This window comes from Pseudophryne corroboree, chromosome 3 (assembly GCF_028390025.1).
Source record: "Pseudophryne corroboree isolate aPseCor3 chromosome 3, aPseCor3.hap2, whole genome shotgun sequence".
In the NCBI taxonomy this organism is placed as follows: domain Eukaryota; kingdom Metazoa; phylum Chordata; class Amphibia; order Anura; family Myobatrachidae; genus Pseudophryne; species Pseudophryne corroboree.
Genome location: NC_086446.1, coordinates 315,140,017 through 315,153,686, shown reverse-complemented (window position 1 = coordinate 315,153,686; position 13,670 = coordinate 315,140,017).

Below are 13,670 nucleotides of genomic sequence, written 5' to 3'. Positions count from 1 at the left end.
AGCATAGTCACTTACTTGCATCTGAAGTAGTCCAGATACACCTGTAAGAATACAGTACCTGTCTCTTGTGTTGTGTGGGTGCTGCAACGAGACGCAAAGATGATCAGCAGGACTGTCTTACGGTTTTGCAGCTATCTGTTACTTAAGCTATCTGTTACTTAATTGATATTGCTATTTGGACTGCGGTAGGAAAGAAGATTCACATTTGATTTTTAAAAGATAATTCAACAAATATTTGTATATAATATATTTTAATGTGTGTGTATTTGTTGTTTTATATATATATATATATATATATATATATATATTTTCTGGGAACATGCTCTGTATCATCAACACAATCCAGACACTATTCTCTTATGTGTATTTGACAATTATATTTTTTACAAATCGGGTAATGCAATTACCCTATAAATGTCAAAACACCTCTTTATACTATCCACACTATTGGGGTCCATAAGTATATCCACTTCTTACTCCTAACGTAAACGCTAGTGTTGTAAAGCTGAGAGCATCTTAAGCTATATCTGACTGAACATATGCACAACGGCTGTTTCATGCGTGCTTCTTTTCCTGCGTACATTCAGGGCACAAAAGAGGCTTCTTATAAATTCACTTTAGTATCAACTCCAATCATATATAGTGTATCAGAGGTAATTCATTCTATTTTACTGACTTATAGGTTCCCAAAGTGAGAAAAATTAAAAACAAGTTTATGAAAAAATGACAATTGTGTTGTCTCTTACTCAAGTAATAACTAATAATTTTTAGGCCTCAAAATACAATGTAATGCCATATGAAAATACATCTTCACCTCGGTGAATATAACATGTTTGTGTCTTGACATTTCTTATGCATTTTATTGTAAGCTTTTGGTCTCTCTGATCAGTCTTTTCAGACTCATAAAGCCTTTCCGTTGATTAGAAAGGGATGCCTCAGTGATGTCAATCATCCAATGCAGGGGTTCTCAACCTGGGTGCTTGGTGTAACATTCAGGGGTGCTTGTAACATTTTCTGTTATGGTATGACGGCAGTGGTGCAAGTAGAATTATTTTTTTAATGGTACTACGTGCGTGCGCTGAAGGACACATGCCACATGAGGTGTGGCCAATGAAAATAGGGGTGTGATACACATATGAGGGCCAGATACACATATGATCCCAATAGCACAGTGCCAGATACACATATGCCCCCAATAGTGGCAGATACACATATGCCCCCAATAGTGGAGTGCCAGATACACATATGCCCCCACAGTGCAAGATATGCCCCCATAGTGCCAAATACACATATGTCCCCCCAGTGCCAGGTACATTTATGCCTCCAATACCAAATATGCCCCCATAGTGCCAGATATTTCCCAACAGTGCCAGATACACATATGCCCGCCCAGTGCAACATATGCCCCCATAGTGCCAGATACACCACACGCTACTGTGCGAGGGGAGGGGAGCGCAGCCCGTGCCTCTCCTGTGCTCATCCGGTCTTAATACCTACAATGGAAGCCCAGACAATATGTCTGCTTCCATTGTAGGTATTAAGTACATTTTAAGAGTTGGTAGGACAGAAATGGAGGTTGTCCACCCAGATTGAGGTGCAGAATGCCACAGAGGATTTTACAACTTTAATTTGCATCAACCAACATCTAATTTTGAATTATCACTATGGCTTACTATAATTTTTTTTAGTAAATGATCCCCAGTGTGCATGATCAGATATTGATTTTTTTATGATACTGATAGCATCCAAATGTGATATGAAAATGTACTGAGAAGGGCGTCCCAGAGTTTCCCCTCGGCTGCAGAAGAAGAGAATGGAAAATGCACAAGCTGAACGGAGAGGAGCCGGAAGGGAGACACAGAGAACAGACAAATATGATGGGCAGAGGAGAGATTGATAGAAAGAGTGTGCTGGCTGCCTGTTCTGCATAGGGAGTGTAGGCGGTGCCCACAGTGACACGCAAGGTTCTCAGGGACTGTCTGGCATTCCCAACTCAGGGCCAAAGAGCACACAGATATTTCTCCTTGTCTTTCACTGACCCTCCGGAGTCAAGGACAATCTGATCCTCTGAGCAACATCAACAACAGCAGCCAGGATACACCTGCCCAGCCTCCACCAGCCATAACACTGCAAGAGGAGGAGCAGTGAGGGATAGTGATGATGAGAATAGCTAGTGGGAGCAGGAAGACAGAGCATGACATGAATGTGTGAAAAGTGATGCACCAAGTGCAAATGTGAAGAAAGCAATTAATCTGCACTGTGATTCATATTTCTTTTCTTTGCGTTACACAGAAATATTTCATGAAAGTAGAGGGGTCATTTATTAAAAGTGATGCAAAGAAAAAGATCATTTCCCATAACTAGATTGAGAGCTTTCTAGTGCAGTGTAGAAACGTTTTATCGGCCGCTATAGTCAACGCCAGCTTTTCCAAGTCTGTATAATATTGCCCTTTTGTTTCCTGTCACTATCCAAAAGTCCATTTCTAACTGTTTTTGGGCTCCTTTTAAGAATGAGCCACAACCCCTTTAGCACTCACTAAAGGGGCTACGACATACGTTCTGTATTTAGCAAACAGCGGAAGGCTTAGCTGTTTTTTTTTTTAAATAAAGTTTTATTAGTCGATTTACAGTAATACACCAAATCAGAATGTTGTACACGAACAGTAATAATTACGATACACATATAACCCAGAAAGGGGATAATCTAGCAAACAATTGAGTAAATCTTTTTTTATTTTTATTTAAGCAAGATGACAGAAACAGTGTAAGAGAGTAGAGAGTCCCTCAGGCCCATGGTGTGGCCAACCCACCTAGGGGAGTGGGAGAGCGGAAAGAAAAGAGACAGGGAGAAAAAAGAACAAGGTCGAGAACAAAGAGAAATAGGAGAGGAGGAGAGGGGTCCGAGTGGCGGGGTCCGGGCAGTCAACACAAAAAGAAGGGAAGGTAACTTAATTAGCTACAGAATGGGGAGGGGGCATTTTGAGAAGCTAGCCAGGTGTCCAGACTTTTTCAAATGCCCCAGTAGATTGCCTGATAAGACTGGTCATATACAGGGGTGTATCTTCCTACTCACCAGGATGGCACTTGCCAGTGCCGGCCAAGGGGGGGGAGGGCACCGCCCAGCAGTGCCACCTGCGCCAGGGGGTAGAATGACATAGTACAGTAGTTGTCACTTCCAAGTATGGGGAGGGGCGAGACACTTCCTCTTCCACTCCCCTTCTCATTGGTCCCACGGGGTCTGTCACCACACAGCAGCCACTAAAATCAGCACCAGTCAGCAGTGCAGCATGAGCATACCTGTACATTTTCTGTGGTACCGTAGCTGCACTGCATGGTCTATCCTGGCAGTCTGTATCACAGCTTACAAAGAGCTCTGTATGGAGAGGTATCTAGACCAGTGACTGCCTGTCCAGCTGTGTTGAGACTACAAGTCCCAGCACACCTTGTCAACTGGATTTGCTGGGACATGTAGAGCCATCACACCTAGGGAGGGGTTTTTAACTGTATATATGTATGTGTGCATATATCCCCTCGGTGTCCCTGTCCGCATCCTCCTTGTAATTCCCCCTTAGTGTCACTGCCCGCACCATCCCTGTAACTGCCCCCTCAGTGACCCTGGCCATATACTCCTGTAATTCCCTCTCAGTGTCCATGCCCGCACACTTCCCATAATTCCCCCTCAGTATCCCTGCCCGCACCTTCCACGTAATTCCCTCTCAGTGTCCCTATCCGCACCTAACCGTAATTCCCCCTTAGTGTCCCTGTCTGCACACCCCTCGTAATTCCCCCTCAGTCTCCCTGCCTGCACCCTCCCCATAATTCCATCTCAGTGTCCCTGCCCGCACCCTCCTCATAATTCCTCCTCAGGCTTCCTGTAATTCTCCCTCAGTGTTCCTGACCTCAGCCTCCCTGTGACTCCCCCCTCAGTGTCCCTGCCCGCACACTCCTGTAATTCCCTCTCAGTGTCCCTTCTCGCACCCTCCCTGCAATTGCCCCTCAGTGTCCTTGACCTCAGCCTCCCTGTAGGCCCTGCCTCTCAGTTTCCCTACCCGAACCCTCCCTGTAATTCACCCTTAGTGTCCCTGACCTCAGCCTCCCTGTGACTCCCCCCTCAGTGTCCCTGCCCGCACACTCCTGTAATTCCCTCTCAGTGTCCCTTCTCGCACCCTCCCTGCAATTGCCCCTCAGTGTCCTTGAACTCAGCCTCCCTGTAGGCCCTGCCTCTCAGTTTCCCTACCCGAACCCTCCCTGTAATTCACCCTTAGTGTCCCTGACCTCAGCCTCCCTGTGACTCCCCCCTTTAGTGTCCCTGCCCACACCCTCCTGTAATTCCACCTCTGTGACCCTGCCTGTACCATCTCTGTAATTCCCCCTCAGTGTCCCTGCCCGCACACTCCTGTAATTCCCCCTCAGTGTCCCTGCCCACACCCTCCCGGTAATTGCCCCTAAGTGTCTCTGATCTCAGCCTCCCTGTAAGCTCTCCACCTCATTGTCGCTACCTGCACCCTCCCTGTAATTCCCCCTCAATGTCCCTGCCCACACCCTTCCTGTAATTGCCCCTAAGTATCCCTGATCTCAGCCTCCCTGTAACCTCTCCACCTCATTGTCCCTACCCGCACCCTCCCTGTAATTCTCACTCAGTGTCCCTGACCTCAGCCTATCTGTAACTCCCCCATCTGTGTCCCTGGGTGGGGAGGTGGGGGGCGCCAGTTCCTTACTTTGCCAGGGGTGCTCAGACCCCTAGATACACCCCTGGTCATATATTCCATCTTATACACGTACCAAATGTAAGAGATAATGGATTGCAGGGATGGTGAAGTGGGAGATTTCCAGGCTTTCGCTATTTGGCATGTCGTAGCGGTAGCCACATGACGCAATAGCTTGTTCTGATGTTTAGTTAAGGTCGGGAGGTCTAGAGGCAGTAGGAAGTATTTAGGGTCGAGGGGGATTGGGACAGCGAATAGGCACGAGAGAAGTCGAACAACGTCTTTCCATAAAGGTACTAATTTCGGGCAAGTCCACCATATATGCATGTATGTCCCCTCTGCGGCGCAACCCCTCCAACAATTGTCTGTAACAGCGGGGTACATCGCCTTTAAACGAGAAGGTACATAGTACCAACAGTATAATAATTTATATACATTTTCCTTTATCCGAACACAGATAGAACTGGAGGACGCATTACTCCATATTTCTCCCCATTCCTCTTCATCCAAAGTGACACCCAGATCTCTCTCCCAGGCCAACTCTCTGTTATCTTTGGGAGTGGCAGAGCCCTGCAATAGCAAATCATAGAGGTCAGAGATAAGACCTTTCGCAGAAGAGCGTCTCAGACATATATTTTCAAGAGTGGTGAGAGGCCTAGAAGAGAGAGTGGAATGAACCCCGGAGTGGAAGTGTCTAAGTTGGAGGTATCGAAAAAATTCACTATGAGGGAGAGAGTATTGTGTCTGAATCTGGGTAAACAAAGGAAAAGGTGTACTAGAGGTGATGTCATTGAGAAAGTAAATGTTCCCGTTTCCAGAGTGAAAAAGCAGATTTAATCATTCCCGGAGGGAAGGCTGGGTTATGGAACAGAGGTATAAGGGGGGAAGGGTTAGGGGCCAATTGTAGTTTCCTCAGCACGAGATCCCAAATACACAGAGAGCGGGCCACCACTGGGTGAAGTGAGGCGACACGGGGACGGGCGGATCTCGGAAGCCATAAGAGAGAAAAAAGTGTGGAGAGTCCTAGCTCACCTGCTTCAATAGTTATCCAAACCTTGTCCGTCCCAAAACCACACCACTGAACACAGGAGGCTATCTGAGCCACATAGTAATAGTGTTTAAAATTGGGTATGCCTAAGCCTCCGCACCAAGAAGGCCGTTGTAACAACGAGAGTTTAATTCTAGGGTGTTTATTGGCTCAAATGAAGCGGAAAGTTTGATGCTGCAAGAATTTAAAGACGTAGGGGGGAATATAGATCGGGAGCGTTTGGAAAAGGTATATAATCCTAGGAAGGACAGTCATCTTTACAGAATTGGCACGTCCAATCCATGAAATGAAATAGGAGGACCAGGTTTGGAGGTCCGAACGAATTTGGTCCAAAAGTCGTGGGAAGTTCGCTTGAAAAAGTTGGTGGTGTCTGTGGGTAAGGTAAATTCCTAGGTATTTGATTTTACGGTTATGAGGCTTAGCTGTTTTTACCTACACTGCTAATACCATCTATTGATGGCGGCAGCTGTACTGTCCCCTTTACCTTCCAGGCTTTGCCGACTCCCTACTGGGTTGAATAACAAGCACAGATGGCCATCGTTAATTCCAGCGGCATACTATTTGTAGTATTTCAATACTAAGCAAAATATGCATCCATTATTTAGTATCATTGCTGAATGGAGCCCTTTGTGTTATATGAAAGGGATGCGGTCAATATACTGCCTGTCGGGATCCCTGCTTAGCCGGTTCTCAGTTGCTGCAGCAGCCCTGCTGTTCCTAACCCGCTGCTGCCTGTGGTCCACCGTTCCTTGTCTCCAGCCACGACTCCAACCACCATTCACAGTTCCACAGTTCATTGTCTACAGCCTCGTCTTTCAAATCACAGTCCACAGTTCTTTGTCTCCAGCCACGTCTTTATCCACCATTCACAGTTCCGCAGTTCATTATTTACAACATCGTCTTTCAAGCCACAACCCGCAGTTCTTTGTCTACAACTACGTCTTTAAGTCTTCATTCAGCAGCCACAGTTCTCTACCTCAGTCCTGTCCACAAGAACTACAACCCACTGACTCTTAGCCCCGCCTACGTTCTTCATTGCCCTTTGTCCTATGAGAAGGAACTATATCCAACCCCCTCGTCTTGTTCACCCACAGACAACTAACTCCTTGGGCAAGTCTCAGCTGCCAGATCCTCAAACCTTGCCAGACGTGACACAGCCAATGTCATTAAGAACTATCTTCAGCATAAGAAAGAACAAGGGGTCCTGGAAGTGATGATTTGGCCACCACAGAGCCCTGATCTAAACATCATTGATCGGATAACATGAGGAGACAGAAGAATTTGAGCAAGCCTACATCCACAGAAGATCTGTGGTCAGTTCTCCAAGATGTTTGAAACAACCTCCTTGCCAAGTGTACCTAGAAGAATTGATGCTGTTTTTAAAGCAAAGGGTGGTCACACCAAATATTGGTTTGATTTAGATTTCTCTTCTGTTCATGCAATTTGCATTTTGTTAATTTATAAAAATAAACTATTAACACTTCTATTTTTGAAGGCATTCTTGAACCCCATACACATTACCCGATCCCCGCCAATGCCGATATTGGCGGCAGCGGGGACCCAGCATCGGCAAGTGCATACACACTTGCCGATGCGGCCGGGACAGGAAGCGACGGCAGGGGGGTGGCGGGGGGAACAATGCAGCATGGCTGTCGTTAACGAGGACCTCCCTCGCTTATACATGTTCAGACGAGGAAGGGGATCGTTAACGATGCGTGGGAGTGTGCATCATTAACGACATTTAGTGTACACACTGGACGAGATTGTGAAAGATATAGATCAGTCCGTCTGAGCGAAATCTTTCATTTTCTCATCTAGTGTGTATGAGCCTTTACGTTGCAGCATTTTTCTAACACCTGCATAAAACTTTTGCACAGTACTATATAAAATGAAAAAGAAGACACCAAAATATTGCAGCAAGGACCAAAATAAAGTAAACAGTGTTACAATGCTAAGCTTCAAACACCATTTTCTACATTTTTCCACCAAAATTAGAGAGCTAGAAAGTGGTTCCATTGCAACAAAATGATGGTACGCATTTCAAACTAAACCAGATCTCTGATGTCAAATAGTAACCAAGTGTGGGAGAGGAAATTGAAAAAGGCAGGGTTGAAGGCTCCTCAACAAAGAGAAGAGAAAAAAAACCTGTTACAATCCTGAGCACTCATGTTTTGTTTTTGTTATAAATTACCTTTGCTTCAGTTTGTGGAACTACAGGTCACAGCTAGCTCCTGCATAGTTGTCTCCCAGTGCCTTTGCTCCTGCACTCAGCAACTGACTTCACAGGTGTCTGGATTCTTACAGCTCGTTACCTGGAAACTACTATTCAGCTTGTCAGCCTGCTCAGTCTGCACTGCAGCTGCATGTTATATCAATTACTGGGGGCCTGTCTGGTGCTCACAACTGATTGGTCCAGCCTGTTCTTTTAAGCCTCTCAATCCCAAGAGGCTTTGCCAGTTATAACTACTCCATGTGGTGTTCTGCTTCCTGGTTCCTCTCTGGTCTCAGTTCATCTGTCCAGTGGGTATTGCCTTGTTCCAGTATTGAATTCCAGCTTCAACATCTTGCTGACAACTTTAGTCTGCCGGCTGCCGCTACCTCCTGTGTCACCCCTGGAGTGCCTGCTGCTGCTGTTCCATCTCCACGGCCCCAGCGTACCATCTGGCCGTGTGCACCCTGCCACCTTCTCCAGTTCCTGCTTGTTCCTGTGTATCCCTGCGGCTGATCATATACAACACCTCTACCATAACTCCAGTCCAGTTCAGGTATCAAGTGACCCAGACAGGGGGCCGCGACCTGCACGTCGGAAGCCGCGAAGCCCATATCCCCTTGCGGGGTTCCCTGGTGAAAACCTTCCGGCGTGTTAGACTCCGCGCCTCTGTTCTGGGTAACGTCAACCACTTGGTACCTGATCCCGAATTCCGGATTCTGCACCAGTTCCTGACATTATAACTGGCCCACCACTTCCTGGGCATGGACCCGTCACAGCAAAATCCGGCTCAAATCTTGGCTGGTCAAATACAAAATTTGACGCAGCAACTGCAAGATCTAAAGCTTAGAGTTTCCACCCAGGAAGAAACTAGCAGGTCATTGGTTGTAACCAGAGCCCCTGGGCCTGAACCAAAGCTGCATCTTCCAGATCGGTTTACAGGTGACCGGAAACAGTTCCAGAATTTCCGTGATAGCTGCAAGCTATATTTCAGACTCCGGCCATTATCGTCTGGTTCTGAGGCTCAGCGAGTAGGTATCATCATCTCCCTCCTGCAGGGGGAACCCCAGTCCTGGGCGTTCGGATTAAAAACGGAGAATCCCGCCTTGCACACAGCAGATGCCTTGTCACGAAGCTTCCTTCCAATTCAAAATTCATCCTGCTCTTTTGAACCAATTATTCCTGTTTCCAATATCCATGCTGGTCTTGCTCAAGATTTAGTCTCCCAGATTCAAGCCAAACAGTCTCTTGCACCCATGGGGACTCACTCAGGACTCCTCTTTGTCCCTAAAGAGTACAGGAAAGCAGTTTTATCTGAATTTCATGTAAAAAGAGTCTCTGGGCATCCAGGGATTTCTAAGACTCTGGATTTATTGTCTCGCTCAGTTTGTTGGCCTCGTATGTATCAAGATGTTAGAGAGTTCATTCTTGCTTGTGAGATCTGTGCTCAACATAAAACTCCTCGTAAAGCTCCCATGGGACATCTTACGCCTCTTACGGTTCCCTCAAGACCTTGGTCCCATATTTCTATGGACTTTGTGGTTGATCTTCCCAAGTCATCGGGGTACAATACCATTTGGGTTGTGGTAGACCGGTTCAGTAAGATGGCTCACTTTGTTCCTCTTCGCAAGCTCCCCAGTGCCAGGGAATTGACAACCTTGTTTATCCAACATATCTTCAAATTACATGGATTACCACAGGACATCGTCTCCGACAGAGGAACTCAGTTTATTGCTCAATTCTGGCGAGCTTTCTGTTCAGCCTTGGATATTAATCTTAGTCTGTCCTCTGGTTATCATCCGCAATCCAATGGACAGACTGAGCGAGTGAACCAGTCTCTTGAACAGTATCTCCGTTGTTATGTTTCCAAGTACCATAACGATTGGGTGGACCATCTGGCATTTGCTGAATTTGCATATAATAATTCCAGTCACTCTTCTTCATCCATGTCACCCTTCTTTTGTCTCTCTGGGTTCCATCCTAGGTCTAACGCTTTTGACATCCTGCAGCAACAGACTTCTTCCCTTGATCCTGTAGCTCGTCTGAGGGAAATTTGGAGGAGAGTACGTCTGGCACTCAACCAAGTCTCTGTTCGTTCCAAACAATTTGCTGACAGACGACGAAGACCTTGTACTCTTAAAGTGGGTGACATGGTGTGGCTGTCCACTCGAAATATCAAGTTACGCCAGCCCTCTCAAAAATTTGGGCCTAGGTTCATTGGTCCATTCCGGATTATTAGACAGATTAATCCAGTAGCCTTTCGACTCCTTTTACTAAAATCACTTAAGATCAATAACACTTTCCACTGTTCCTTGTTGAAACCAGCATTTGTGTCCCAGAGATTTAGAAGATCTCCTTCCAGAAGGCCTGCCGCTGTGTTAGTTCAAGGTCACAAGGAGTTTGTTGTGGAAAAGATTCTGGATTCCAAGTTCAGGAGGGGTCAAGTTCATTTCCTCGTGCATTGGAAGGGTTACGGTCCGGAAGAGAGAACCTGGGTACCAGAGCGGTTTCTTCATGCACCCAGACTTAAGAGGTCTTTCTTCTGTGAATTTCCGGATAAGCCTGGTTCTAGGGGTTCTTCAACCCCCTCTTCAAGGGGGGGGAGGGGGGTACTGTTACAATCCTGAGCACTCATGTTTTGTTTTTGTTATAAATTACCTTTGCTTCAGTTTGTGGAACTACAGGTCACAGCTAGCTCCTGCATAGTTGTCTCCCAGTGCCTTTGCTCCTGCACTCAGCAACTGACTTCACAGGTGTCTGGATTCTGTAATTACAGCTCGTTACCTGGAAACTACTATTCAGCTTGTCAGCCTGCTCAGTCTGCACTGCAGCTGCATGTTATATCAATTACTGGGGGCCTGTCTGGTGCTCACAACTGATTGGTCCAGCCTGTTCTTTTAAGCCTCTCAATCCCAAGAGGCTTTGCCAGTTATAACTACTCCATGTGGTGTTCTGCTTCCTGGTTCCTCTCTGGTCTCAGTTCATCTGTCCAGTGGGTATTGCCTTTCTCCAGTATTGAATTCCAGCTTCAACATCTTGCTGACAACTTTAGTCTGCCGACTGCCGCTACCTCCTGTGTCACCCCTGGAGTGCCTGCTGCTGTTCCATCTCCACGGCCCCAGCGTACCATCTGGCCGTGTGCACCCTGCCACCTTCTCCAGTTCCTGTTTGTTCCTGTGTATCCCTGCGGTTGGTCATATACAACACCTCTACCATAACTCCAGTCCAGTTCAGGTATCAAGTGACCCAGATAGGGGGCCGCGACCTGCACGTCGGAAGCCGCAAAGCCCATATCCCCTTGCGGGGTTCCCTGGTGAAAACCTTCCGGCGTGTTAGACTCCGCGCCTCTGTTCTGGGTAACGTCAACCACTTGGTACCTGATCCCGAATTCCGGATTCTGCACCAGTTCCTGACATTATAACTGGCCCACCACTTCCTGGGCATGGACCCGTCACAGCAAAATCCGGCTCAAATCTTGGCTGTTCAAATACAAAATTTGACGCAGCAACTGCAAGATCTAAAGCTCAGAGTTTCCACCCAGGAAGAAACTAGCAGGTCATTGGTTGTAACCAGAGCTCCTGGGCCTGAACCAAAGCTGCATCTTCCAGATCGGTTTACAGGTGACCGGAAACAGTTCCAGAATTTCCGTGATAGCTGCAAGCTATATTTCAGACTCCGGCCATTATCGTCTGGTTCTGAGGCTCAGCGAGTAGGTATCATCATCTCCCTCCTGCAGGGGGAACCCCAGTCCTGGGCGTTCGGATTAAAAACGGAGAATCTATACTGAAAGATATGTATTAATGAAAATTCAGAGGCATATGAAGCATTTCAGAGATGTAGGAATTTATAGGGAGATCTGTCTTGAAATAAGCGGGCCCTCCAAATGGTCCATGTAAAAGGTGGCACAGCCATTCTCATGTACTCTTTACAGGATATAACAAAGCAAAATGTACTGTATGTTTCGATTATGTAAATGTCGATACACCTCTGCAAATTGCTTGTCACACGCGCACCCAGGTGTCACCCGCTGAGGGGTGACACAAAAATGCCTTCTCCTCATCAGTGACAGGAGCCAGGTGATACACTGTAACATTACATGCAGCACTCAGCTCCTGTCACAGTGTAAGAAGCAGCAGTGCAGCCACACAAGTTTCCTATGGCAGCCCCTGGAGTGAGGCCATGTCCCATTTTTGTCGTGTGATGGAGTTCTTTTCAGCCACACCAGGTGTGGCTGAAAATATGAGTAAATCCATCTATCAATTGTTATGTGGTAAGAATAGATTCCTTGGCCCTGTAGTCTAGGAATTTAGCAATAACAGGACGTGGTCTTGACTAATCCCCTTTTCCCTTGGGTCCTAGCCTATAGGCCTGCTCAATATGAAGTATGCACATTAAGCTCTCCATGTATGTCCAGGCAGTGGCGGAACAAGCAAGCGGTGGGCCCAGGTGCGACAAAATGCTTTGGGCCCCCCCCCCCCCCCCATCCAAGTCCACCCCAGGGGCAGTGCGCGCCGTAGGCGCGCGCAAAAATACATAGTGGCGTGGCTTCGTGGGGAAGGGGTGTGGCCACAAAATAATACCAACACAGTAGTCTCCATTATTCAAATTACGCCGCACAGTAGCACCACTACACCAGGTAGAGACCCTTTTACACCTTACAGCGAACAGATTCCTCTTTTTACACATTACAGCAGACAGCGTGCCCTTTTTACACATAACGGCAGACAGCGTACCCTTTTTACACATAACGGCAGACCGCGTGCCCTTGTTACACATTACGGCAGACAGCGTGCCCTTTTTACACATTACGGCAGACAGCGTGCCCTTGTTACACATTACGGCAGACAGCGTGCCCATTTTTACACATTACGGCAGGCAGATTCCTCCTTTTTACACATAGCAGCAGGCAGATTCCCCATTTTTACACATAGCGTCAGGCAGTCCCCCTTTTTTACACATTACAGCAGGCAGATTCCCCATTTTTACACATAGCGTCGGGCAGATTACCCTTTTTACACATAACGGCAGACCGCGTGCCCTTGTTACACATTACGGCAGACAGCGTGCCCTTTTTACACATTACGGCAGACAGCGTGCCCTTGTTACACATTACGGCAGACAGCGTCCCCATATTTACACATTACGGCAGGCAGATTCCTCCTTTTTACACATAGCAGCAGGCAGATTCCCCATTTTTACACATAGCGTCAGGCAGTCCCCCTTTTTTACACATTACGGCAGGCAGATTCCCCTTTTTACACATAGCGGCAGGCAGTCCCCCATTTTTACACATTGCGTCGGGCAGATTACCCCTTTTTACACATAGCGGCAGGCAGTCCCCCATTTTTGCACATTGCGGCAGGCTGATTCCCCCTTTTTACACATAGTGGCAGGCAGTCCCCCCTTTTTACACATTGCGGCAGGCAGTCCCCCCTTTTTACACATTGCGGCAGGCAGTCCCCCCTTTTTACACATTGCGGCAGGCAGTCCCCCCTTTTTACACATTGCGGCAGGCAGTCCCCCCTTTTTACACATTGCGGCAGGCAGTCCCCCCTTTTTACACATTGCGGCAGGCAGTCCCCCCTTTTTACACATTGCGGCAGGCAGTCCCCCCTTTTTACACATTGCGGCAGGTAGTCCCCCCTTTTTACACATTGCGGCAGGTAGTCCCCCCTTTTTACACATTGCGGCAGGCAGCCAGGCACAA